Source organism: Semicossyphus pulcher, unplaced genomic scaffold (assembly GCF_022749685.1).
Source record: "Semicossyphus pulcher isolate SPU_LCO1_2020_fin unplaced genomic scaffold, fSemPul1.0.p SCAF_20, whole genome shotgun sequence".
Lineage (NCBI taxonomy): Eukaryota > Metazoa > Chordata > Actinopteri > Labriformes > Labridae > Semicossyphus > Semicossyphus pulcher.
In genome coordinates, this window is record NW_027211694.1 from 14719013 (window position 1) to 14727781 (window position 8769).

Sequence of the window (8769 nt, forward strand, 5' to 3'; positions counted from 1 at the left end):
ACGAAGTGAGGGAGGAAGCCAGCCGGGATTAACCCTATGGCCACCCACGGCAGGTGCTGAGGCAGCCACGCGTCCAGCCTCATTAAGGGAAGGGGAGAGAGGGCAGCATGGCAACAAACACAAGGGGGAAGCCGGCAATATACCTACTGTACGTGCTGAAAACAAACACACACATCCATTGAACCATTGCTCCGTGCCTTGGAGACTGGCACTTACGTCGGTAGCATTGACACTTTGGAGGGTGGCAGTTATTTTCCTCCCCTTTCCTTTGTCCCAAATCTCCCCATCCACACCGCTGCCTGTTTCTCTTTTCACTCAACAACTTGAACTCTTTTCACTCCAGGATGTTAAATATTTTGTCTTCGCAAAATGAAGCATCAATGCTGGTCCTGTAGGTGGGATGGGGTTGGCTTGGTCTGGCTTGCAGGCATGTAAGGCCATGGGCAACTGGGTGTGACACTGGTGTTCTTGGCACGCAGGAGAAGACATCAACTGGTAATTTGGTCCACAACCCAGGGAGCACTCCCCAGCACCCGGACCAGGTTGGGTAGGCAACAATTAGACCACCTAATTAGTCGGAACAACTGGGACTTTGTGTCGATGTGTTAATGCATTTCTGAAAGCACATTTTAGTGCTCATACACCAAATGTGAACTTATTGAGTTTGTCTTAATGCTGACTGTGTAGTTTTTAATCATTTTCAATCCCAATTCTCGCCTAAGTCCTGTTTTGTGCACCGAGCACGTCTTTCCTCAAGTTCACCCTTTGATGGGAAGTAAGTACTAAATGCAGTACTGCAAGAATCTTAAAACAGAGTTCAGTCCATTACTGGCACTTTCAACATTAGTCTTTTTACATCACCCCTACTTAACTTGAGCCTGTTAATAAGGCTGCAGAACTGCCCTCAATCATTAATCATGTAAAAATATAGGAATATGAAGGAAAATCACTTTGATCCTGATGCGTTACAGTGTGCTTGCAATTTGTCCTATTAGCTCATCTCCACAAACCGTTTCTTTACCATTCATTTTATCATTTGATTAAAGATTGAAATTTACTTTTAAATAAATGTTTCTAAAATGAGTGTGGTCAGGACAAGAACTGCGAGCCCCCCTGGTATCTTTTTTCCTCTAATAACCGTGGATGGTCCATTTGTGTGACGACATTTCGGGTGGTGAATTATTCAAGGCACTAAGCAGCACTTTGGGCCGGTTTCCCCCAGTCGGCATCTTTGATTGGGAAAACGGGGGCTGATTTGTGAACGATAGCCCCAGGGCTGCTGGCCTAAGGCGAGCTCGGGGGGGACACTGGCCTCGGAGCCCCTCCTGGCCCGAGGGAGGGAAGGTCCGGCCATGGCCGCCAGGCCTTCCGGTCTCCAAAAGACAGTCCTTGCCTGTCCGCCCCTATCAGCTCTGCCTGTGGAAGCGAGGTGCGATGCAGGAGCGGTTCCACTGAGAGTATCAGATGGATGAGGCGCTTTCTGAGCAGCGTCTCTCCCCTCAGCCAGAGCCTCCGTCTCCCGCGGCTGCCTGGGCAATTTGTCGGTCGACCTGCCAGGAGCAGAATGCAAATCCTCACCGGAGGAGATGCACAAGGGCCTCAGTGCCTGCCAGCAGTGTGTGTATGTGTGCCTTTGTGTGAGTGTGTGTGTTGCCTAGCAGTCTTTTCTATAATAGCCTAACAGGATAACTGTCATCAAGACCTCAGTGTATCATTGTATGCGTGTGTCTGTGTGTGTGTAATGTATCATGTGGCAGCTATAGTGTCTTTCTCTCTCCGCCTCTCTCTGTCTCTGAGCTAAGACACGACTCTCCTTCACTGCTCATCAACCCAACGCTCCTAATTTATAGACGGGCATAAAAACTCTGTATTTTCACTTACCCTGCCCACCTTCCACCCACCCTGCATAGCAGCAGCATGACAAAATAGGACACATGCTGTTAACCATGTAAAAGTTTTCTTTTTTATCCTTTTTGGCATTTCTCCTGCTCCCATGTTTCAACTTTGTCAGACAATAGGGCTACACATACGTCCTCTGCTTGTAAAGGATGACTCAGAGCTCATCTGGCAAATCGCCTGACCCACACCACCTGGGTCAAACTCTGGTTTCTGACATGTCAAAGTTTCACAGACAGAAAAAAAAAAACCCACACACAGAGAAAGATAAATGACTGCAATGCCAAGACGAGCGCCGCGGTGTTCTCCAGACGGCGCAGAGTTCAGAGAAGTTTTCAAGGACAACTCCATGCACAAGATGAAAGTGATCTTCTCGGCTCTCATCTCATCTTCAGCGCTCATATCCAAATACCACCTGGCTCATTCTGTGCTGTCAGCACTTTTTATCTCAAAAAATTAATACTTCTTTTTTTTTCCCTGGTCAGATAGGGGTACTTTATTCGTCGTAGTTTGCCCGGAGTCCTGCGCATCTTCGGAATGTGAAAGATTTGAAGGCACGGATAAAAGGCACTTTTCTAATCAACACTTTTTTTCCTTAAGCGCTTCTTTCTTTTTAAAAGCTGTTTTTCATTATTTATAAGTGTTCTGAAGGTGCTACTGAGCTGATTTCTTTCACAAGGCCTGATATGAGGCCGATGGAGCTTGCAGAATTGATTAGATAAGCTTGGAAATTACAATGTTGAGCACGCAGCGCTCTGAAATGTGCTCTAAAATACACCCCAACGCGAATATTAATACCCAGGGCTTATAAGCATATATTTGAATGCATGGGGGAAGTTTGTCCGTGAAGTTTCATGAACTGTCCAGTATGCATTGCCATATATTACTGATCAAATAAAATATTACCCCCCCCGACCTTCATTGGATTTATAGTGACGGGCGGGTAATCGCAATTTCATCATTAGCAGTCGAACATTCAGAGCTAATCTCTGTTTTACTGAATAATTCTGAAAGATGTTAATCAAACATACGAAAGCATATTTGAAATATTTAACCAAACGATATTAATGAAGATCAAAGGGTGGGCTGTTTTTAGCGGATGTTATGCGAAAGGCCTGGGTAATAGCTGGGTCCATAGGAGCACATGAAACACTTTGTCTTCTGCTAAATATTTCATGCCTGCTACCTGTTGTATGCGGCTTAATGAGCTACGGGGGGAAAAAAAGGTGATTTATCATGTAAAGTTTTCAAAGGAAATGCAAATTCAGATACACACACAGGAACACACATTCCTTGCAATTTTCTCATACACATTATTTTTTTCCTCAAGAAGCATAGCCGTAGCCACGCCGCATTTTCCAGGTTGAATATTTTAGCCCTGAAGAAAAGCAAACTGAAGTGAGAGCAAGAATCAGGGGTCAATGGTGTGTCTTTAAAGAAACTTTCCCTCTCCTCGCCTCTCTACTCCGTTCCCCCCCTTTCGAATACTAATATCAGCAGGGGGAGCGAGATGACAGGAACACTGTGGACGTATGTGTCAGCGAGAGGGGGTCAGATCGGGCAGACGCTTGTTAATGCCGGCCCATTAATAAAATTTATCCTGCTCGCTCTGGACTCCTTTCAGCAGCCCAAAGTGTGTTCAAGTAAATGCTCCTTTTTTTTAATATAAGAGAAGAGCTGGAGAAGGAAAAGAAATCGAGACGAAAACGAACAGGTGAAAATATAGATTGGGTGGTGTAGTGGCGGATAAGCACTCATCCTTTACCACACCTGAACATTACTCAACCACAAGTAAAATTCCTGCATTAGAAATTGTAAGTAAAAGTTAAAATCACTGCCAGCAAAATGTACTTAAAGTGTCACAAAGTTAAAATATGCATTATGCAAAATGGCACCTTTCATGCTGTTATACATTACAGTATTGGACAGATGGATTATTATACTTACTGATGCATTAACATGTAGAAAGCATTTTAATGTTACACCTGCAGCAGGAGGAGCTAATTATAGCATTCTGTGACTTAACTTAATCTATAATGTTTAATTGTTTAGAAAGCGATTATGTGTATTAAGTGCACTGTATTCGTCTTACATGCAGTGGATGGGAGGTTGAATTAAGTAACAGTAATATAGTAGGAAAGGTTGTTTAAGAACTGTTTTATAGTTAATATAAATATATAGTTAGTTTAAAGCTACTTAGTTAGATTCTCCAGTGTGCATTTTTTTGAATTTTTTCAATGCTAATGCTATACAATAGCTAATTTTCAGACACAAAATACTTTTATTTTTTTTGCTTTTGACACTTTATTTTGAAATTTGAATGAATACAACCCTGTTTTTTTTTTTAAACTAAACAAATTTTTTCGCTAAAATACTTAAAAACAAGCAAAAACAGTTGAACATTAAACTTGAGATGATTAAGAAAAAAATGTGCGAAGATAAATCTAAGCAAAAACCACTACTTTGATTCCTAACAAGGCTGTAGATACTTATCGGTCAGCACCAATAAAGCCTGCATGTATGTCCAAGACTGAGATGGACGGCAGAGCCACTGTCCGTATGGGTGAATCAAAGACAGAAAAGACAGTAGGTGAGAGAGAGAGTAAAACACTTGGATCCCTTCCAATGCTACAGAGCAGCGAGGCCAGCAGAAGGGCAGGGCAACGGTAAGAGAGTGACAATCGTCAGGTGATTAGAAAGACTCGGAGGCTAGGTAGACCTACAAAATGAATAACGGCGCACCCCAAACCGCGCCATAAGGCTCAATGGTTTGTGATTTGCAAGTTGATAAGACAAGAAGATTAATAATGCCGCATGATAATGGCTGGCTGAAGCTCAGCTGGGGAGATGGTAATGATGGGATATTGCTGTAGGAGCAGTTCACTGAGCCACAGTGGAGTGAGGGGAAGACGGAGAGAGAGACAGACTGGCAGAGAGAGAGAGAGAGAGAGGGAGCTGCAGCTGCATGGGGGAAAAAAAGCACTCATCCCAATTGGCCCTCAGGATATGAGAGTTTGAAAAATGAGAATGCAGTTATCATTTTAATTAGATATAAGTTTTTTTTAAAGTATATATAGTGTGTATGTATAATTTTGCTGAAATAAGGACTTCAAAGAACATACGTATTTTGCAGGGCGCCGTCCCATCGTGATTCCTAAATGACGGCTTTTGTTCATTTACTTCTTTCTCTTTTTTTCCCTGCCAGGTGGGGAATTTCAGGACGTGGTTGCAGCTCCTGGTGCGCAGGTAAATCACGCAGACTACACAAAGTTACACACACCGGACCTAGAAATGCTTAGCACAGCATCCCCACTTTATTGTCCCCACGTTTTTGGGGTGTTCAGGTGTTTCAGGGACTATTTTTTATCAGTAGAACCACCATTTTTGTTTACAATCTCGAAGCGGGCTTGCAAATCTAATTGCAAAGAAGCAGCTTGTTTGTTCCGCCTCATCAACTCAAACGTCCAATTTCCCTTCGCCTAATCTCCCGTGGAATTTCTACATTTTTAATCATCCTCGTTTGATTCTGACAAGCCGTTAAAAGCTGTGATCTATTTCTGCTGTTTCCCGCCGCCACATCCTCAGTACTGTTGACTTGTGTGTTTACACCTCAGACAAACATTTTGTCAGATCCCGATTCATCTTAATTGCACCGCTTTGTCAGCGCCTGTTGATGATCTTTTAGCGTACCTTCACTTCGCTTGTCTCTTTGTTTTAGACGCCGCACGTTCTTAGAAGCTGATCAAACTGCTTTTTCATCTCCGAGTAGAGTCATGATTACACAATTAGTTTTGAAGCTGCGCCCGTTCTTAAAGGCTTGAGGGTTGTTTTAATGGTTACGTCTGATTTGACCAAACTTCCTGGTGTGAGCCCTCTGAAGCAAAACACAGGATCTTTGTTCAGCCAAGCCCTCTGAGCTTACCAAAAAACGTCACCACTTTAGCAACATTTGGAAGAAACCTGAGGTTGTATGAGGTTATAAAGGCATGCAGGGTAATTATTCAGGAAGCTTGTTTGATTCTAATTTGAACAGGTTCCAGTCAGATGGCTGAGCATCATTGACAGAATGGCATTTGAGCTGTTTGAGGTCATCGCAGCTCCAAACGATCCCCCAATGTCTGCTAATGAGTCAATAACGGTCATTAAGACCTAATTAACACGGCAGAGCGGGGATCGAGGAAACTGTGACTCGAGCGCCGTTTCCTGTAATGCCTGAGAAAATAAAGAGATTACACGATCCAGCCAAGTGTAGGAGGCCTATTTGTGAAAGTAATCACGCTAATGAGTGACAAGTTAACTACGTGACAAGTTGTGTTCGGAGGATCAACTCGGGTAACAGATGTTGTTATTGATAGCGGTCCCCAGGAATAGCCGTGGCAGCTAATTTGCTAATTGCACAGCAGGTTAACGGCAGTTCTTTTTAAATACACAGCATACGAAGAGTAGATGTTTGTCACTGTATGACAGATGGAAATTCAACAGTTTATCATTGATATCAGAGTGTTCCGCCTGCCTTGTCTGCGTTTAACGTCTAAAGCTTTATTTTGACAGTCAATCAAGTGTTTTTAAAGGAAAGTGACCATCTGTCACATCTTCTTTGAAGGACAGGATGTATTCGAGGACAAAAAAACTAAATGTCAGAGTGCCCCTTTAAGACCTTTTTTTTCCCCACATAAGAGACAGTACATTGATAATATCATAATCCTGTCAGCCTTCTCCTCTCAGATCTCTTCTTAGACAAGTTTTAATTAGATAGCAGTACATAATGAGTCTTTCATAAGTTTCACCGCTCCATCCTCTGCATGTATGATGGATGTGTTGGATGCCCCTGGCGCCGGCGATCACACTGACAGGAGCGTTGTTTGTCCAAAGTGGGATTGACACCTAGTCAGGGCCCCGGCGGTCACCCCGCTATCATCGACATGACACAAAGTGAAACGAGCCGCATTAGCGACACTCTGCCGCAACACGTGCAGCGCCCCTGCCGTTTACACCCATTAAACGCCCATGATAATGTTCTCCAACGCCCCCCTCCCCCCTCCCTCTCTGTAAAGCGGCTTCCTGGATCTCGGAGCGGTAAGCAGCGATAACTGATGACGAGTGGGAAGACGTGACAGTGTCAATAACCGTAATCATCCCTGGGCAGGAAATAATGAAGCGTATGTGCCATGTCAGCCCTACATGCCTTCAATATCCTCTAATAAAATGAAGTGGAGAAGAATTTCATCCGAGGGAGGAAAAAAAACAACAATCAATAAGGCCATCAAATGATAAATACGGAATCGCCATGTGGAGTGAATATTATTTTCCCTCTCTGAGGATGCTGGGCAGATTATTAGGATGAAGGGGAGAAGCCTATTTGTATGTAAATGGGAGATTGATTATATTTATTTGCTGGCGGAGGGGCTCTGAACGGCGTGTCTGTGAGGAAACACACACACACACAGAAGAGTGAGAGGCATCCACAGAGAGTGTGGTCATCAGACAGCTGTTTCTCTGTCTGTTCTGCGTCCGGGCCCTCCTGACAGAGCAAAGGAATAATAGAGAAAAAGACAGAGAGAGAACGAGAGAGAGATCAGTCTTCAGGCTGCCAGCTCCAGCAGGGCTCACCTCTCCAGAATATTCTAATTACCAGCCCTCCTCATTACACATGTCACGTCAATGAGAGAGCGAGAAAAAGGAGAGACTTGCAGCGAGGACCAATTCTGTAATTTCTTAATCACTTTTTTGGCAACCTTTGCATGTGCCGTGGTTAATGCCACAAATTGAATGTTTCTTTGGTTTCTCTCTAAATAGGCTATCACGCCGTCGCGGCGGCGCTTAGCGAAATCTATTATTGTCATTTGCATAGGGGCCTTTTTTTTTTTTAGTGGCAGGATCCTACAGAGGGGCGAAGAACAAAGAGCTCATGAGGGAGAAAATAGGACAGAAATGATCCGGCGCTGCCTTCAAAAACGTGACGTCAGGTCCCTAATGAAATCTTTTGACTGCGACCATAGCAAATGGCGGAATCTATATCTGACACTTAATGGTTTGCATAGAAATTAGAGACAGAGAGCGAGCCGAGGACCCCCTCCTCCTCTCGCTTGATGTCCCCTGATTAATTTACAGCACTTTTGTTACATCGGCATCGTCCAAAATAAATTAACCGCGCTTGCAGATATCAGAAACGAAAGGGAAGGAGCGGAGGGGGGAGGTGGGAGGCTGTGGGGGGGGGGCGCAATTTATTAGAGAAAAAAGTTAGATGAGATTAAATAAAACACCTAATTGACAGGAAAAGTCACCACGCACAAGCGTTGTTCGCCATTGTTGGAGGGAAGTGCGCGCGTGTGTGTTTGGAAGGTGACGGGGAAGGGAGGGGGGGATGCGTGAGAGGGAGAAATAAAGAGCGAGCGATAGAGAGAAAGAGCTGGCCACTTGATTTCCTATGAAAATTAATCGGCTATCAAACAATCTTGGTCTGCCGAGGATGATTATACAGCAGGGGCAGCGACGGAGGAGGCAGGGGGGAGAGGGAGAGGGGGGGAGAGAATGCCCTTTGTGTAGGTGAAATGTGTCGGGGACTGTCATCGTAATATACCTCAGTGAAATGAAGGTTAATTCTGATGTACAGCCTGCATGGCCGTCATTATCGGCGAATCATGAAAATAAATTAAGCCACTGAAATAGATACTCCTCTGGTACGCGGCGGGGATCTCATGAAGGATGGACGGCTGAACTTTACAGATTATTATTGGGAAATAGTGCCGAATTCAATTAATGCACCTAAAAGACACCTTTATAGAGGGCAGCCATAATTTAAATGACAGCAGGGTGTAATTTTGCTTGTTATAAGTCAAATTTGCAGAGTTTCATGTTTCATGCGTTCCCCCC